Source organism: Phascolarctos cinereus, unplaced genomic scaffold (assembly GCF_003287225.1).
Source record: "Phascolarctos cinereus isolate Bilbo 61053 unplaced genomic scaffold, phaCin_HiC Scaffold_726;HRSCAF=1367, whole genome shotgun sequence".
Classification (NCBI taxonomy): Eukaryota; Metazoa; Chordata; class Mammalia; order Diprotodontia; family Phascolarctidae; genus Phascolarctos; species Phascolarctos cinereus.
The window spans coordinates 90,813,819-90,833,533 of NW_027556098.1; the positions used below are offsets into that span (position 1 = coordinate 90,813,819).

Here is a 19,715-nt window from a genome sequence, read left to right on the forward strand (position 1 = left end):
ACAATGTATATGGTGTGCCCTGAAGATACACCTTGAAACTTAATTCCTCTCTACAGAACTTGGTGCCATTTGATTCAGTGGCTGGATTTAAAAAAAAAAGTTTCTGTATTCAAATATCTCCAAAAGAACGTCAATATAAAATGTGTGACCACACACACACACACACACACACACACACACACACACACACACACACACACTCATACCTGTATACAGGCACAAGCACTTACTCTGTCCCCTTCTTTTCCAATGACCCAAGAAGCTATCCCTGGGAGCCAGAGGGGCCCAAGACAAGCACCCCTCCCTCTCAGGAGATCTTGGGCAGAGGTCCCATCATTCACACATCTACCTCCATCCACTAAGCCCAAAGCCATGGGCCTATCATCACCTACCACTGCCCCAAGCCCACTCCCTCCCCTCCTCTTCCCTATGCTCAGTGACAAGGGGACACGCTGCATGAACCATACAAAGAACTTTACTCTTAATCCAAACAAATGTGGGTTAGACCATTCTGAAAAGTGGCATCCTTTGATTTCTTCATCTTCTTGATTGCTCTATGCAGGTCCTGCTGTTACACCTGGCCAAATTTCATCTTCATCACGGCTTTCTCCTGAAGCAGAATGCACATATTCATGGACACACAGGAGGGCAGTGTCCCAACACATTTCTTTCAAATCACTTCCTGAGAACCCATCGGTTTCTTTGCTACTTCTAACAGGTCCACGTGCCTCTCCACGTTTTCATTCTTCAAAATCAGCTTCAGGATGGCTTCTCTCTGTTTTAAAGCTGGTTAGTTGATATGAAATCTCATAGGCATTCTTCTCATAATAGCTGAATCAAGATCCTGAAGACAGTTGGTTGCTCCCATCACTATGACCTAACTGCTATAGTCTGTGTCCAGCCCATCCCAGAGGCTCATGAATTGAGCTTTCATCGTGGCAGTAGCTTCATGATCTGAACTTGATCGGCTTTGGAGGAAAGAGTCTATTTCATCACTAAAGATGATAGAAGGCTGGAGCTTGATAGCAAGGGAGAACACAGTAACAGTCAACTTCTGCTGCTCCCCTTACCACTTATCCATTGGGGTGGATGGCTGAAGGTTAATAAATTGGCACCCAGCCTCTTTGGCAATCAATATCTTACCGCAGCCTGGAAGCCCATAAAGAAGAATTCCTTTAGGAGGCTAGAGAAGCCTGGAATTTTCAGACAAATGCTTCTTGAAAGGCAAGATGACAGTGTCTTTGAGGTCTGTGATGATATTGTCCAGACCTGCTATGTCACTCCAAGTAACATGCATGTTAAGAGTGTCCACAAGGTGTGCCGCGACACTCTTTTCATAGCTGGAAAGTTTAACATTTTTCACATGAATTTGCTTCATCAATTTTTTGGCCTCTTTCTGAGCTTCGACTTTTTGTTTCCTGGTCAGATCAGTTGCATCTACCATCCACTTTATGGCAAAATACATTACAGCACCAAATATTGTCAGACAGAAAATTAAAACAACAACTTCATTCCGACTCAAAAGAGGAGAAAAGGCTTCTTCAGAGCGTACCATCTTGATTATTAACCTGGCCGCCCGGAGGCTGCCAACCCTGGTCCCGGTCTCACTTGGAGCCCGGAGCCCAGAGCCCGCAGTGGAACCTCTGGATGTGGACCCGCCTCTGCCGCCATGGAGCCAACCAGGGAGCAGAGCCACACTGATTTTCTTTATGCCTCTCATTGAGCATGTCATTCCCTTTCTTACAAATATTTTATTGCACCTTATAATTCTGCAGGATAAAAATCCAAAGTTCTTCTAATCTTGTCATTGAAGGCCCCCCATGACCTGGCCCCACTCTCTTTTTCTAATTTTATCTCTTTATAACCCCTTCTCCATCCATGCTTGCTTTGCCTTTTTTTTTTTTTCAGAAATGACCTACACATTCTTGCCCTTATTTTTCAAGGCACAATTTGAACTCTACATAAGCTCTACACCTGCTTCATGTAGCCTTCACAAATCACTGAGTCCTACATTTATCTTTCCTTCAACTTATTGCCTATGCCACTCAGCTCTTATTGAATTGAATTTCTTTACTGTTATGTTACTTTTTTTTTTGTTTGCATATCCTGCCTCTCCAATGAGCCTGTAAGCTCGTAGATATTTTCTAGGTCTTTACATATTTGACAATCCCTACTTAGTACGATGCTATGCACACATATGCAAAAATAAATATTTTGTTAATGGATGTGCTTAGGCAATTACTCTGCTGCTTAAATAAGATTTCCTTTTATGATCTTCTGGAAGAAACAGGTTAAATCCTTTAAGGCAAGGATTTTTTTTTTCTTTTTAATCATATATTTCATTAAATATTTCCCAATTACATGTAAAACAATTTTTAAGAATAATTTCTTTTGATTTTAAGTTTCAAATTATCTTCCTCACTGCCACTTTTCTCCTCTTCTGAGGAAACAATTAATTTGATATTGATTATAGATATGAAGTCATGCCAAATATATTTCAATATTAGCCACGTTGCCAAAGAAAACACAAGTAAAAAAATAAAACAACAAAAATAAAGGAAGAAAAAAGATAAACTTTATTTTCCCTTCAGAATTCATCAATTCCATATCTGGATATGGATAGCTTTTTTCATTGTGTATCTTTTGGAATTTTCTTGGATCATTGTCTTTAACAGAGTAGCTAAGTCACTTACAATCATCTTTACAATATTACTGCGATTGTGTACAATGTTCTGGTTTTGCTCACTTATTTTTGCATGAGTTCATATAAGTCTTGTTAGATTTTTCTGAAACCATCATGCTTATCATTTCTTAAAGCAAAAAAGAAAAAAAAAGTATTCTATCACAATTAAATACCACAACTTGTTTAGCCATTCCCCTAAGTCATTTTAATTATGTTGTCTCAGCCAAACAATGAGAAATTTATATTTTTCCAATTGTTTAGATCTGTCGGTGTTTGTGTGAAAAGTGTTTTGTAATTGTGTTTATATAAACCCTGAATTTATCTCGTCAAGTAGACTCCCAAATATTTGTTATTGTCTGCAATTACTTTAAATGGAATTTCTCTGTTTCTTGCTACTGAGTTTTGTTGGTAGTATATAGAAGTGCTGATGTTTATATAGGTATTTTTTGTTATCCTGAAACTTTGCTGAAATTGTTAATTGTTTCAACCAATTTTTTTAGTTGATTCTTTAGGGCATACTATCATATCATCTACAATGAGTGATAATTTTGTTTCCTTATTACCTATTTTTATTCTTTCAATTTCTCTTTCTTGCCATTGCTATAAGTAACATTTCCAGTTCAATATTGAATTAATGGTTGTGATAATGCGCATTCTTGCTTTATCCCTGATCTTGCTGGGAAAGCTTCCAGTTTTTTGCCATTACAGGTAATGTTTGCTCTTTGTTTTAGATAGATACTATTTATGTTAACTATTTACTATTTGTTCCTATGCTCTGTAATCTTTTTGGTAAGGAATGGATATTATATATTGTCAATGGCTATCTGCATCTATTGATATAATCATCAGATTACTGTTCTTTTTATTATTCACATTATTCTAATAGTTTTCCTAATAACGACCAAACCCTCAATTTTTGGTATAAATCTCATCTGGTCATAGTGTATGATGTTTGTAATATATGATTGTAACTTATTTGCATGTGTGTGTGTGTGTGTGTGTGAATGTGTGTCCCTATTTGAACCAATTTAGATGTGAATGAAGTTCAATTGTTACCTATTCTTGCATGCCTCCTTTTTATCAGATTATTATTCCTATTCTTCCTCTCCCCCTTCTACCATGACATCCCTTACTATGGCCTATCCACTTTAGTTTTACATCATGCCAACCTAATCGAGCCACTTCCATACCCTCTTTTCATGTAGAGGACTTTAACTTCTCTAATAATGATAGTTCTTGGAAGACACATGTATCATCTTCCCATACAGAAAGGTAAACAGTTTAACCTTATTGATTCCTTAATGATTCCTCTTTCATGTACACATTGTTATGCTTCTCTTGAGTCTTGTACTTAAAAGTCAAATTTTTTATTCAGTTCTGGTCTTTTTTATCAGGAATGTTTCAAAGTCCTCTATTTCATTAAATATCAATTTTCCCCTTGAAGATTTATACTCAGTTTTGCTGGGTAGGTTATTCTTGGATGTAATCACACTTCTTTCTCCTTCCAGAATGTATTCCATGCCATCCACTCATTTAATATGGTAGTTGCTAAATCTTGTGTGATCCTGCCTATGGCTCCATAGTATTTCAATAGTTTTATTCTTGCTGCTTGAATTATTTTCTCTTTTGGTTGAGAGCCCAGAATGTGGCTATAATATTTCTGGGAGCTTTCATTTTGTGACCCCTTTAAGGTGATGATGAGTGGATTCTTTCAGTTTCTATTTTACCATCAAATAATTTTCCTTTCTTTTTTTTTACTTGAACTCTTTATTATTTAATATTTTATTTTTTCCTAGTTTCAAGAAAAAAAATTAAGATTCAGTTTTTAAAATTTTGAATTCCAAATTCTCTTCTTCCTTCTCCACATTGGGAAGGAAAGCAATTTGATATACATTATCTACACAATACATTTTAATATTAGTCATTTTGTGAAAGAAAACACAGACCAAAAAGAAGGAAAGAAAGAAAAAGAAGCAAGAAAAATAAAGTTTTAAAAAAAGTATGCTTTGATTGTTATTCAGACTCTATCATTTTTCCCCTTGGAAAGGAATAGTATTTTTGAACATAACTCCTTTGGATATATCTTCTTTCATTGTATTGCTGAAAATAGCAAAGTTATTCACAGTTGATCATTGTACAATATTGCTATTGCTGTGTATAATGTCCTTCTGGTTCCACTCATTTTACTTTGCATCAGTTCATGTTAATCTTGTCAGGTTTTTCTGAGAGCACCATGCTTGTCATTTCTTATAATAGTATTCCATCACAATCATAGACCACTTATTTAGCTATTTCCCAATTGATGGGCATCTCCACAATTTCCTTCTTTTTTTTAACCATCACTAAAAAAAGTTGTTATATATATATTTTTATACATATAGATCCTTTTCCTTTTTTTAATCTCTTTGGGATATAGACATAATAGTGCTATTGCTGTGTCAAAGAGTATGCATGTTAAGCCTTTTAGTATAGTACCAAATTGTTTTCCAGAATGGTTGAACAAGTTCCACCAACAATGCTTTAGTGTCTCAATTTTCACACCATCTCTTTATTTTTCTTTTCCCATCATATTAGCCAATCTGATAGGTGTGAGGTGGTACCTCAGAGCTGTTTAATTTGCATTTCTCTAATCAATAGTGAGTTATAGTATTTTTTTGCATATGACTATAGGAGCTTTGATTACTTCATCTAAAAACTACCTGACCATATTCTGTGACCATTTATCAATTGTGTAATGGCTCTTATTTTTATATATTTGACTGAATGCAATTCAATATACTACATAATAAATTTATCAAGACAATAATAACCTTTACCCAGAGATCACACATTTACTGAATGGATGTTAGTTAACGCAAAGTCAGTTTGTGTGAAGATCATTGTAGGCATAGCCCATATGAGATGGCTCTGACCGACATCATTCTACAACAATGTTCTTAACACATTTTAACCAAATTTAGCCTAAATGAATATAATCTCCTCTGTAATATTATCTGGCTGATTGTTGACCTACGCCATTCTTAATTTTATCACTATATAGCTAACTATATATTATATCATTGGTTTATTTAATGTCCTTTTGCATATGTGTAGAAATAAAAAAAGTTAGGCAGCTTTTTGTGTATACATTTTACAAAACCTTTTCTTCCTCTTATTTATAATGAAACTTTGAGCTTCCTACATTAGTAATATGGGACTAAAAGTATTACAAAACAAAGGAAGAAAAATAACATGCAAGTTTCCCTATTGTGTTTTGTGACAAAATAAAATACATCCTCAACTCTTGGTTTTCTGCCTAGTTTTGGGATCAAATACCAAACTTGTCTATTTTTTATCCCTCAAAGACCACATTTCTTCTCCTACCTACAGTTTTGAAAAGGTTGGCTTGACTCCTGGAAAGCAGAACCACCCTCACTACCACATTTTAAAATCTCTAGTCTCCTTCAGTGTTTAATTCAAGTGCTCTTGAATGAATCCCTTCCTAATCCCCTCAGCTGTATCATCTCCAAAATTATACACACACACACCACACACACACACACACACACACACACACACACACACATACACACACAACACACGCATATATATATATATACATATATATAATATACACACATATACATAAACATGTGTATATGTTATATATATTTATATTGACATATATATGCATATTATTTTCATTGATAGAATATAAGATCATTGAGGTCAGAGTTTATTTCATTTTTGTCTTTGTATGCCATTTACTTTTTCCAGTGCTGGGCCTATAGTGAATGCTTAATATATGAAATTTAAGTGATTGAATTCATGAAATTCTAGAGTGACAGAAACTCAAATTTGGAAGGGACCTTAAAAGACATCTAATAATGTTTGTATCAGAACAGAAATTCACTTTACAAAGTTTACAACAGGTAGACATCCAATCTTCCCTTGAAGATCCCCAGGGAGAAGAAACTCAACTTATAGGGCAGCCTATTGGTCTTTGGCCTAGTTTTAACTTTCAGAAATTTTTTTCCTTATGTTGACCTGAAATCTTTTCTGCGACTTTCATGTACTGCTTCTAATTCTCACCACTGAAGACAATGGGAAAGTCTAATCTTTCTTCCACATATTAGCCCCTTCAAATACTTGAAGACAATTATCATCAGACCCATAAACATCAAGTATCTAGAGTGAATATTGCCGGTTTCTTCAACTGATCCTCTTATGGTATATTCCTGAAAGCTCACTTGCCATTCTTGATGTTTTCATTCTCACATCCTTAAAATTTACCCTAGTTTGTTCATGTCCTTCCTAAAATGTGTCAGCAAGACCCACATTAGAAATTCCTGGTGAGTTTTCATTCTAATCTTGACTTTACCTTCATTACCTTGAGCAAGACACTTATTTCTTTGTGTCAATATTCTTATCTGTAAAAATAAGTTGGTTAGAGTAGATGATCTCCAAATTCTCTTCTAGCTCAGGAGTCTTATGTTTTTATTATAATTCTTATGAGTTCAACAATGCTTATGGAGTAATCACACTAATGGCTAGGGAGAAAATCAATGATCGTAAAAATTATCAGAAGATTTTTGCCTTTTTCCATTAGTTGAAGGAAAGTTTTGGGGAGGAAGGCAATGTTATGATTCTTGTAATGTGGGGTATCTTGCAACTGGGAATGTCCCTGATCCTAGTGCCCTGTGACTGTTGTTATTTTCATTATTAGATACCTTGCTCTCATTCTGCTACTTATCATGACCTGGCCTCATGTGGATAACTCTAAGATGACTATGTAATGAAAAGCTTTGTCAAAATAGTTAACATTTATCTAGTGCTTTAAATCTGACAAAGTGCCTTTCAAATATTATCTCATTTTAGCCTCACAATAGCCTGGGGAGGTATGTGCTATTTTCATCTCCATTTGATGGCTAAAGAAACTAAGGTAGGCAGAAGTTTAATGACTTTCACAGGGTCACAGAACCAGTATGAGTGTGAACTCAGACTTTCCTGATTCTAGGTGCAGCACTTTATCCACTGCCCTACCTAACTGGCTAATGAAGAGTTGTCGTTTAATTATTTTTCATTTGTCTGACTCTTTGTGACCCCCATTTGCAGTTTTATTGGCAATGATACTGGAGTGGTTTACCATTTCCTTCTCCAGCTCATTTTATAGATGAGGAAACTGAGACGAACAGAGCTAAGTGACTGGCATATGGTCACACAGCTAGTAAGTGTCTGAGGCCTCATTTGAACTCGGGAAGATGCATCTTCCTGACTCCAGGCCCAGCACTCTATTACACTACCTAGCTAACTCAATGAAAAGTATATTACTAGTAATGGAAGATACTAGTAATGATGAAATATCTGTCTCTTTTCCCTATTCTGTCTCCCCATCCCACTCTGACCACCAAAAATTTTTTTCCTGCTAGATTAAATTCTTCAGCCAAAACATTGTTCCTGACTAATATATAGGACTGAAACTAATTTACAAGTTATTATATTTGCAATCCCATTAACAAAAACCAAACATTGAAATGGACAGGTTTGCCTTGCCAGCACTCCCCCTTTCCCAATAAACTGAAGCTGTCACTTCAATGCTGTGTCAAGAACTGCTCAGCTCCTTCCCTCAAATCAAAACCTGCCAGACCCCTGAGATTTTAATAAGCAATTTGATTAAGCTACATCCATAAGCCTGAGAACAAGATTACCACACCACTCCTATGACCATCAAAGCCTCTAGAAACTGACTTAAGCTTTTCTACTTTGGACATTTTCTGAAATTTAGCCCCTAAATAGCATCGCTCTCAGGAGTGTGCTGACCAATAACGAGAGAACAATTTCAAAGACAACAAGGCTAAGATGTGTACAAATCTCATTAAATGAATTCCAAAACCATATTTACAAAGTGATTCTGTATGGAAATTCAGCATCCAGAAATGCCTAACAACTAAGAATCTATAAAGAAGAACCAGAAGAAGAAAAAAATTCATGAGGCAATTTGCACCTTGTTACCTAATTTGAATTTTAATAGGCAAGCTCCTAGAGCAGTCACAGGCTGGAAGGAAACATTGATTGAAAAGAGCCATAGAGGATATTACCAGACAATTACCATACAATTTAAAATGCATATTCCATTGTTCATATACAGTATTTTCTTTTATCAGTTCATCACAGGGTGTGCAGAGGTTAGAGAAAAAAGCCAGGATCAAAAGAAAAGCCAACCAAGATTTCCCCTTAAAACTGTCATTTTCCTCTCTCTCTCCAACAGGTAGGGGCAGGTATATTAATTGCACCTTGACATGGAGGGCATTATAGAACCAAAGTTCACCTGTATAATAAGTGAGAAAATGTCAGTATCTTGTCCGACAATAGAACTTATGTCATTATTGCTTGAAATCTAAACTCCATTTCATCCTTCAAGATGAAAACAAATGATCAATGATGATCCAACATAGCAACTTTAAACCTGGGTAGCAGGTACAGCTCTGTGTGTAAGTTAGACATTGCACAACATTGTTTTGGTGCAGTGAGGAGCAGTGGAAAGAGTGTTGGCTTTGGAGTCAGAGGACCTGGGATTCAAGTTTGATTTTATTTTTTTGACTAGATAAAGATGCCATTGTATGCCTCCTTTCTTACTTAGTCTTAATCACTGAATGGGTGTTGCTTAGTCAAAATGAGACCTGTTAAAGACCTTAGTTTGAAAAGGCCTACTTGAAAAAGTGGAATGTCTCCCAATACATCCAGGGCCATCTCCAGTCATCCTGATCTATATCTTGATATGGACCCAGATGGCTCTGGAGAAGAAAGTGAGGCTGGTGACTTTGCACAACCCTCCCTCACTTAAATCCAATTCATTTGTATGCCATGGTATCACCTCCCTGGTGTCTTCATCCTCTTCAAGAATGAAGCATAAAAAACCAACAACCCTCAGGGTTTTGTAATCTTCATTTGAATGAGGCATTGATTAAATTATTTTTAAACTCTTCCAATTCTAAAAGTATGACTGAAACTATTTGCTCAGTAATGTGGTTTTGCCTAACCACTATATATACATATTTTTAGGGGAAATTATTCAGTCCTTTCAGTCCTGTCTGACTCTTCCTGATCCTATTTAAGTTTTTCTCAGCAAAGGTACTAGAGTGGTTTGCCCTTCCCTTCTGCTGCTCGTTTTACAGATGAGGAAACTGAAGCAGACAAGGCTCAGGGTCACACAGTTAGTAAGTATATGAGGCTGGATTTGAATTCAGGTCTTCCTAACAAATTCGACAGAGCTGGACATCTCCATATCATGCTGCCTCAACTCCATCTGTCATTTCTATTCCTACTACTTTCTTTTGCCACCCCCCCCATCCTTACTTCATAAGTGGAGCCATCTGTTACAGCAAATAGAGAAGTTTTGAATGCTGTGGATGAGTTCATTTACCTTGGTAGTGTACTTTCCAGGGATGCACACATTGCCAGAGCTAGTTCAGTGTTTGAGAGGCTCCAAAGGAAAGTATGGGAGAGAAGAGGTATTAGACTGACTACCAAACTGAAGGTCTACAGAGCCATTGTGCTTACCTCATTGTTGTATGCCTGTGAAATCTGGACAGCATACTAGAGCCATGCCAGGAAATTGAATCGCTTCCATTTGAATTGTCTTAGGAAGATTCTTAAGATTGCCTACCAGGATAACATACCAGACACTGAGTTACTTTCTCAAACTGAACTACTTCAGTTTGAGTGCAACTCCTATGGACTCGCCATGTTGTTTGAACACAAAACTTACGCTTGCCAAAAAGATTATTTTACAGAGAACTTACACAGGGTAAGCATTCTCATGGTGGTCAGAAGAAACAACACAAAGACACTCTCAAGTTCTTTCTTAAGAACTTTGGAATTGATTGTGTGACATAGGAGACCCTGGCATAGAACCTCTCAGCATGGCATGCCCACATCAGAAAAGGTGCTGTGCTCTGTGAGCAAAGCAGAATTGAAATAGTTCAAGAGAAATGCAAGATACACAAACTTAAAGAGCGCGCCTGAAAGGTTCACAAGGACTATTTGTGCTCATTCTGTGATAGAATATTCTGAGCTCGTTTTGGTCTGATCAACCACAGTCAGACACACTAAAACTTGACTGTAGAATAGTGATATTATTTTAGTCTTCTTCAAAAATGAAGGACAACAACAATCCTTAATCCACCAGGACCTTGAGCTCCCAGCCTGGGGTATCGGAAAGGACTCTGATAAGTGAGCTGTCATCTTTGAGCCATCACCCCCTCCCTCCTCCCCCCCTCCTCACACAGAACCAGGTCTTTCCATAACACTTACAGGACGTCTCTACAACATGCCTCTTCTATCCCCCTTTCCTAGTTCTCCTTTATGCTTTTTCTTTTCCCATCAAAGCATATGTTTGGGAACAGGCACTGTCTTGTGCCTGGAACATACTAAGTGCCTAATAAATGCTGTCTCTCTTTGTTTCTGTCTCTGTCTTTCTGCCTGTCTCCACATACACAACACACTGGTGGAAATTAAGGTGAGGAACTGAGAAACAGAAAAAGTAGGAGGTGGTGAATGAGAGAGAAAGAAAGACACAGACAGGGAGAACAGAGAGAGAGAATGAGAAAGAGACAGAGGGAGAAATGGAGAGATGGAATCTGAAAGTTCAAGAGAGTAAGAGCTGAAATAAATATGCAAGTAAAAGTGTTTTATAGTTTGTGATTAACAGGAGCTCCAACAAATATTTGCAAGCCCATGTGAGAATATTTAGGAAGGTTTTAAAATGCTTCCCTGCAAGTGGTGGCTCCATTACTAGCAGAAATCCTCTCAGCACGGAAGTGCCAGTGCCAAAACAAATGTCAAAGCAAACTAAAAATGAATTTTTAATGTTTCCTGTGGTGATTTTTGCCTAATGCATCAACAGACGTTTACAGTTATTCAGGCAGGTACAATAACATTCCATATGTCACATTCAATCACAGTGGAAGCCTAGATGTCTGTACCTGGTTGTCCAAAGAAAAAGTTTTTTAAAAAGAGTTTCTTTTTCAAAGAAAGGCCTCAGTGAGTAATTGACATGAGTGTAGATTAAAAACACTTGTGGAAGGAGGAATTGATTTTTAGCTGGGCATTTGTTTTTAGTGCTTAACAGGGCTTGTCACATCAAGAAAGTTCATCAGCCTTGACTCAACAATATTTGCATCCTGAGATTTTTAATTTTTTTTTTAAATATTGTTGGTTGCACTATTTATTGCTGTTTTTCCAGGGGTTTAATTGCACTTTGGATCCTTTGTGTCAGGATAACAGAAAGTAGATTTCTTGTAAGTATGCTTTAAGGTCAGATTGAATCTTTAAGCACTCTGCAGGAGGTGTTTAATATGGTGTATACTGGATAGATGGTTTCACTGGGTAAGAGTAAAAAATAAAAGGCATCTGAGAGCAGATTCAAAAGTCATTCACCAAAACAAAATAACAACAAAAAATAACAAAGCATTTTCTTTCTTTCTTTATCTGCTCTCTATTCTCCTCCACCCCTTTTCTTTCGGCAACAGGGGAGGGAAAAATAGGAGTGAGATTATACTTAAACATATGGGAGTGCTTCTGTTGGTTTAAACAACTGCAGATTTTCCAATAGTCTTCAGGACTACTGTGTATTCTGCAAAGACATTCTCCCCAGGCCTGCCAGATGCTAATTGAAAAGTACTACATAAAGAGTTGTTGCTGATTCATTAAGATTTCAATTGGGAATGGGAGCTTCTGTTTTGTTATTTATCGAAGTCTAAGGCCATTCATTGGTAGTCTCAGATCTAATCCTCATATATAACAAATATCAAGGTTTTCAGATTTACCTGGAGACCTAATCCTAATGTATACCTTACTGAATATCAAACAGAAAATCAGATACTATATTGCCACTGCTTGAACAGGCATGGTTCACAAAAACTGATTAAGTGTTGATTTTAGTTGAAATAAAATGGAATTGTGAGAAAATGCATACCTCCTATATATGTACATACATATATTTATGTTTAAGTTTTTCTGACAATTATAATTTCTCTGTGTGTGTGTGTGTGTGTGTGTGTGTGTGTGTGTGTTTATGAACCCATTGCACAGCTTCTTCGAGTCACGGGGGAGAATTGAGTGTCAGATGGACACCACAGGTGGATGAGTAGCCCTGAAAAGGGCTCAGCAAGCCCTCATACCAGAGGCTCTGTTCTTTCTTGAACACTCCATATACCCTATACAGATCAGTAAAATATGGTCAAAAAGTTAAGTGACTTGCTCAGAATCACATAGGCAGTAAGCCATAGGCCTCATTTGAACCCAGGGCCTCTGGCTCTAAAACCGTGCTCTTTCTCTGTACCACATCACATAGGACAGAATGTGCCTGTGATAATGACCCTTCCCTCAGAGCTACTATTCTTAAGTACTATATCACACATATTACACATCTAGGGCATCTGAGAAAAATCACTGTGACCCAAATTAAGATCTTTTAATTTTAGATTGCTCATGTCTCTTTTTTAAAGTTCTGTATCATGAAGATTTTTTTTTCTTGGTGGATATCAATTCTGCAAGTTGGATATATGGAAGTATATGGAAGTCAATTCTAGAGGTAGAAAAAGAGGATGTCAGTTTCAAAGCAATAGTTGTAGGCAGTCCTGTGAATAGTATACTTTTTTTCCCCCTCAGTCCTACAAATATTAGCTTTTAGGAAGCTATTTCTGCTTCTGTGCTAGGTTTTGCTAAAAGGGGTCAAAGATAAAGTAGGTTTACAGAGAAGTAACTTTTCCCATAGCTATTATCTGTTTTCTTTCTTTTAACCACCCTTCCTTCTAAAAAAATGAAAACATTTAGTCACACAAAAAGCATCCAGTTTTTTTACTACTCCATACAAGGAAACAGCAAGGAAACTTTTATATCTTTCTGTGGCAGAAACTGTGCAATACGCTTCACCTTGTGAGGTTGTTTTGAATGCAATAGTATCAAGAATCTTCATATTTCCTTCCCTGGAAGGAATGCTTGTAGATGCAACTTTAAAGAGACGTTTTTCAAAGCTCAAGCACATACTCCATCAAGGTATAAGTTGAAAGAGAAACATTAGCTGTGGCATACCCTAGCACCATGTACAACCAAAGCTTTGTTCCACACTAATATTGAATGTTACTGACATCCTCTTTTTCTACCTCTACAATATACAATATACAAATGTGGCAGACTGTTTTGCTGCTGTTACAGTGGTCCATATTTTATTCCTTCCCCAGTCTACCAAAAGGTGTAGGCAGGGAGAAAAAAAAAAGTAACTATCTTTTTTGTCTTACCTCTCCTCCTGTATTCCATACAGAAATATGTTATTACTATTCAGTCATTTTTCAGTCATATCTGATTCTTTGTGACCCAATTTGGGGTTTTCTATGCAAAAATAGATACTGGGGTGATTTGTCATTTCCTTCTCATACAGGGTCATACAGCTAGTAGGTGGCTGAGGCAAGATTTAAACTCAAGCCCTCCTGAATCTACACCCAGAGTTCTATCCAAAGTACCTCTAGTTGCCCATACAGAAATATACAGGAAATTTATTCAATTTTTTTTCCCATTCATTCAACCACCGTGTTAAGTATCAACTCTAAAGTATTATGTGATAAAGTGATATGCAACCCACTTCTTTATGAAGAAGTAGATTCCAGAGGGAGAATTATATATGTATATATATATATACCTATACATATGTGTATATATGTATATACACATATGTATAGGTATATATATACATATATATACACACACACACACACATATTTAGACATGACTAATGTGGAGTTTATTTTCCTTTTTTATGTCAAATAACTTTTCTGCACTTATTTTTCCACTTAATAGTATTTTTTCCAATTACATGTAAAGATAGTTTTCAACCTTCAGTTTTATAAGATTTTCAGTTCCAAATTTTTCTCTCTCCCTCCCTCCCCATTCCTCTCCCCAGAATAGCAAGTAATTGGATATAGATTATACATGTATAATCATATTAAATATATCTCCACATAGTCATGTTGTGGAAGAAGAATTAGAATGAAAGGGAAAAACCATGAGAAAGAAAAAAAAGTGAAAATAGTATATTTTGATCTGCATTCAGATTTCATAGTTCTTTCTCTGGATTTGGATAGAATTTTTCATTATGAGTCTTGTCTTGGACATTGTCTTGGATCATTGTATTGCTGAGAAGAATTAAGTCTATCATAGTTAATTATCTCACAATATCACTGTTACTGTGTACAATGTTCTGGTTCTACTCAGTTTACTCAGCATCAGTTCATGTAAGTGTTTCCAGGTTTTTCTAAAATCCTCTTACTTCTCATTCCTTATAGCACAAAAGTATTCCGTTACATTCATATACCACAACTTGTTTGCAATTCCCCAATTATGGGCATCACCTCAATTTCAATTCTTTACCCCCACAAAAAGAGCTTCTATAAATATTTTTGTACATGTTGGCCCCTTTCTTTTTTTTTTATTAATTTATTTTTAGTTTTCAACATTCACTTTCATAAGTTTCTGAATTTTAAATTTTCTTCCCCTCCTTCCACACCTCCTTTCCCAAAACAGCATGCGATCTAATATAGGCTCTACATACACGTTCCTATTCAACATATTTTCACATTGGTCATGTAGTAAAGAAGAATTAGAACTAATAGAAGGAACCACAAGAAAGAAGAAACAAAACAAAACAGAAGGAAAATAAAGAAAAATAGTATGCTTTGATTTGCATTCAAACTCCATAGTTCTTTCTCTAGATATATAGTGTAAGATGTTAGTATATGCCTAGGTGCTGCCATACTATTTTCCAGTTTTCATAGCAGTTTTTGTCAAACAGTGAGTTCTTATCCAGAAGCCACGATCTTTGGGTTTATCAAACAGTAGACTACTAAAGTCATTTTTACTGAGTCTTGTTTACCTAGACTATTCCACTGATCCACAACTGTATTTTTTTAGCCAGTACCATATAGTTTTGATGAATTCCACTTTATAACATAGCTTTAGATCTTCTATGGGTAGGCCACCTTAATTTGCATTTTCCCCCCATTAATTCCCTTGATATTCTTGAACTTTTGTTCATTTTTGTTTTGAATTTTGTTGTTTGGCCCACTCCTTTTTTTTTTTTTTGGCAATTGTGACTTGCCCAGGGTCACACAGCTAGTAAGTGTCAAGGTCTAAGGCGGGATTTGAACTTAGGTCTTCCTGACTCCAGGACTGGTGCTCTATCCACTGTGCCACCTAGCTGCCCCCCACTCATTCTTTAAGATTAGATTATTTGGTTTCCAATTAATACATAATTTTTATCATATCATGATCTGAAAAGGATATATTTAATATTTCTGCCTTTCTGCATTTGATTGTCAGGTTTTATGCCCTAATATATGGTCAATTTTTGTGTAGGTACCATATACCACTGAAAAAAAAGTATATTGCTTTCTATATGCATTAAGTTTTCTTCAGAAGTCTATAATATCTAACTTTTCTAAAATTCCATTCATCTCCTTAACTTCTTTCTTGTTTATTTTGTGGGTAGATTTATCTAGTTCTGAAAAGAGGAGGTTGAGGTCCCCCTATTACTATATTTTTGCTGTCTATTTCTTCCTGTAACTAACTTAGCCTCTCCTCTAAGAATCTGGATGCTATACCAGTTGGTACACATATGTTTAGCATTGATATTACTTCATTGTCTATGGTACCTTTTAGCAAGATGTAGTTTCTTTCCTTATCTTTTTTAATTAGATCCATTTTTGCTTTTTCTTTCTCTGAGATTAGGATTGCTACCCATTTGTTTGTTTGTTTGTTTGTTTATTTTTAACTTCAGCTAAAGCATAATACATCCTGCTCTAGCTTTTTACCTTTATTCTCTGTGTATCTCTCTGCTTCAAATGTGTTTCTTGTAATCAACATGTTGTAGGATTCTGGTTTTTTTTTTATCCACTCTGCTATCCATTTCCATTTTATGTGAGAGTTCATGCCATTCATATTCACAGTTATGGCCATTAACTATGTATTTCCCTCCATTCTATTTTCCCCCTGCTTACACTTTTCCTTCTCCTTTCACCCAGTCCCTCCTTACCAGTGTTTGCCTTTGATCACCACCACCCTCAATCTGTCCTTTTCTTTCCCCTTTCACCTCCTTCTTCCCTATAGGGTAAAATAAATTTCTGTACTCAACTGAGTGTCCTTCTTTGAACCAAATCTGATGAGAGTAAAGTTTAAACAATGCTCACCCTCCTCCCTTCTTTCCCTTTACTGTAATAGGTCTTTTGCACCCTTCATATCACGTAGTTTACCCTATTCTGCTTCCCCCTTTCCTCTTTTCCCAGTACAATCCTTTTTCCCCCTTAATTTTTTTTATATCACCACATCAAAATCAATTTATACCCATACTCTCTACCTATATATATTTCTTTTAACTGACCTAATATATCAGTTGTCAAAGTTACAAATATTATCTTCCCATGTAGGGATGTAAACAGTTTAACCTTATTGAATATTTCTTTCTCTCCTATTTATCTTTTTATGCTTCTTTTGAGTCTTATGTTTTAAGATTAAATTTTCTGTTCAGCTCTGGTCTTTTCATCAGGAAAGTTTTGAAGTCTCCTATTTTATTGAATGTCCATCTTGAATGCCCAGCCAGGAAGATTGTGCTCAGTTTTGCTGGGTAGTTGATTCTTGGTTGTAATCCAAGCTCCTTTGACTTCCAGAATATTGTATTCAATGCTGTCTGATCCTTTACTGTAGAAGTTTCTAATCTTGTGTAATCCTGACTGTGATTCTTTGATATTTGAATTATTTATTTCTGGCTGCTTTCAGTATTTTCCCCTTGACATGATAATTCTGGAATTTGGCTACAATATTGCTGGGAGTTGTCATTTTGAGATATCTTTCAGGGGGTAATTGGTGAATTCTTTCAATTACTACTTCACCCTCTAGTTCTAGGATTCAAGGCAATCTTTCTTGATAATTTCTTGAAAAAATGCCATCCATGTTGCTTACACACACACACACACACACACACACACACACACCCATACATATGTAGATATAGATATAGATATCTATATTATATATATAGACATATATATATATATATATGAAAGCCATTATTTCTCTTCAATCTATTTTTGAAGTCATTTTTTTCTGCAAATGAGGTATTTTACATTTTCTTCTATTTTTTTCATTCTTTTGATTATGTTGGACTGATTCTTGATGTCTCCTAGAGTTATCTGCTTCCAACTTGCCCAGTTCTAATTTTTAAGGAATTATTTTTCTTCAGCTAGCTTTTCCATTTAGTCAATTGCATTTTTTAAGGAATTATTTTCTTCAGTCGATTTTTTGTCTTTCCTTTTCCAGTCTGTTGAGTCTCTCTGGAATACCTCTCATTTATTTTCCCAATTTTTCTTCTATCTCTCTTATTTGACTTTTGAAATCATTTTTAATTCTTCCAAGAACAGTTTTTTGGCTTGAGAACAATTCATATTTCCCACTGAGGTTTCGCATGTAGGCATTTTTATAGTGTTGTCCTTTTCTGAGTTTGTGTTTTGATCTTCCCTGTCACCATAGTAGATTTCTATGATCAGGGCTATTTTCTGTTTCTTGCTCATTTTTTTAGCCTATTATGTGACTTTTAAAGTTGAGCTCTGCTCCTGGAACACAGGGGGTGCTGTCACAAGCCTCTTATTCTGGGAGCCAGAGGTCTGATTTCTGCTCCAGGACCTCAGGTGCTGTCAGTTTGGCCACTGCACTGGGTGAGCCCAGACTAGTAGTGCCTGTTTTACTTTGGGTTCTTGGCCTGGCAGTTTACCTTCTGTGCTGGATCTGGAGGTCTCACAGCCAGCCTGCTGCACCACTGGCCTTCTGAGCCAGAACCATTGTTTTGGTTGCTGATCTGTGCTGTGGCTAAGAGCTTCCCCTGGCTTTATTGGAAACCTTCTGTGCTGGGCTATGTTCCTCTTCTACCCAAGTGAAATAGACCTTTTCTAAAGTTCCTTGAAGTTATCTTAAGCTGGAGATCTGTTTTACTCTTTCTTTTGTGGGTTCTGTCACTCCAGAATTTTCTTAGAGTCTTGATTTAATTCTGTTTCAAAGTGAAACTGGGGAGAGCCCAGGCAACCTCCTGGCTTTTCTCAGCCACCTTGGCTCCACTCACCACCTCTGTTTTATTTTTTTATGCTTATTCATTACAGATTTTTTTTCTCCCAATGGAGGGTGAAAGAGAGAGGAAATATATATTTGTTATTTGGGAAAAAAATGAATTAAATTTTAAAATAAAATAAAACAAAGAATAGTGTATGTATGAATCGTAGTATCTGTCCTTTGAAAGCTTACATACAAGTGGGATTAAACCCAAATTCAAAATAGTAACAAATAGTGGAGAATCATTGTGATATAGTAGCTAAAGGGCCAGCCTTAGAATCAGGAAAAATTGGGTTTAAGTTCTGCCTGTGACCCAGGGCAAGTCACTTAAACTTTCAATGTTAAAGCATCCATTGACCTCAATTAGTTGAGAAAATTCTTCACTGAGAGTTCTTTGCATTAAAGAAATAACAGATATTGTTATGCATGAGCTTACACACAATATGCATAGGTACAAATTATATCTGTGCATGCATGTATGCATATGTATATAGAAATGAATGTCTGTGCAGGTGTACATGTGTATACATACGCAAGCACACATACATATACATTTGTCTACTAATTCACAAGTGTATATAATAATAGGTCATATTAATCTTGTGCTATAGGTTTATAAATTGCTTTTCTCACAAAAATCCCTTGTGGTAATACAAATATTATCACCATAACACATGAGAATATGCCTATTTTCCTAATTATAGCATGGGATTGGATTGAGTTAGTACAACAGTACCAGGTCCACTGAATTAGTACATCAGAACATATATTTACTACAGGTCCTGTGATAAACAGTGATTTAGGCCCAGTACTTAAAATGAGAAAGAGAACATACCACTTTGAGTTTCGACAATCATCCAGTGTTATTGTTGCTGTTGTTGTTTTATTGATTCTTATCACATAG

The 19,715-nt window shown here is 36.2% G+C and overlaps 1 pseudogene; it reads right to left on the reverse strand.

The window, feature by feature from the left end:
• Nucleotides 1-481: 481 nt before the first annotated feature.
• LOC110217482 (outer mitochondrial transmembrane helix translocase-like) lies at nt 482-1,555 on the reverse strand (annotated as a pseudogene).
• Between the last annotated feature and the right edge of the window lie 18,160 nt (nt 1,556-19,715).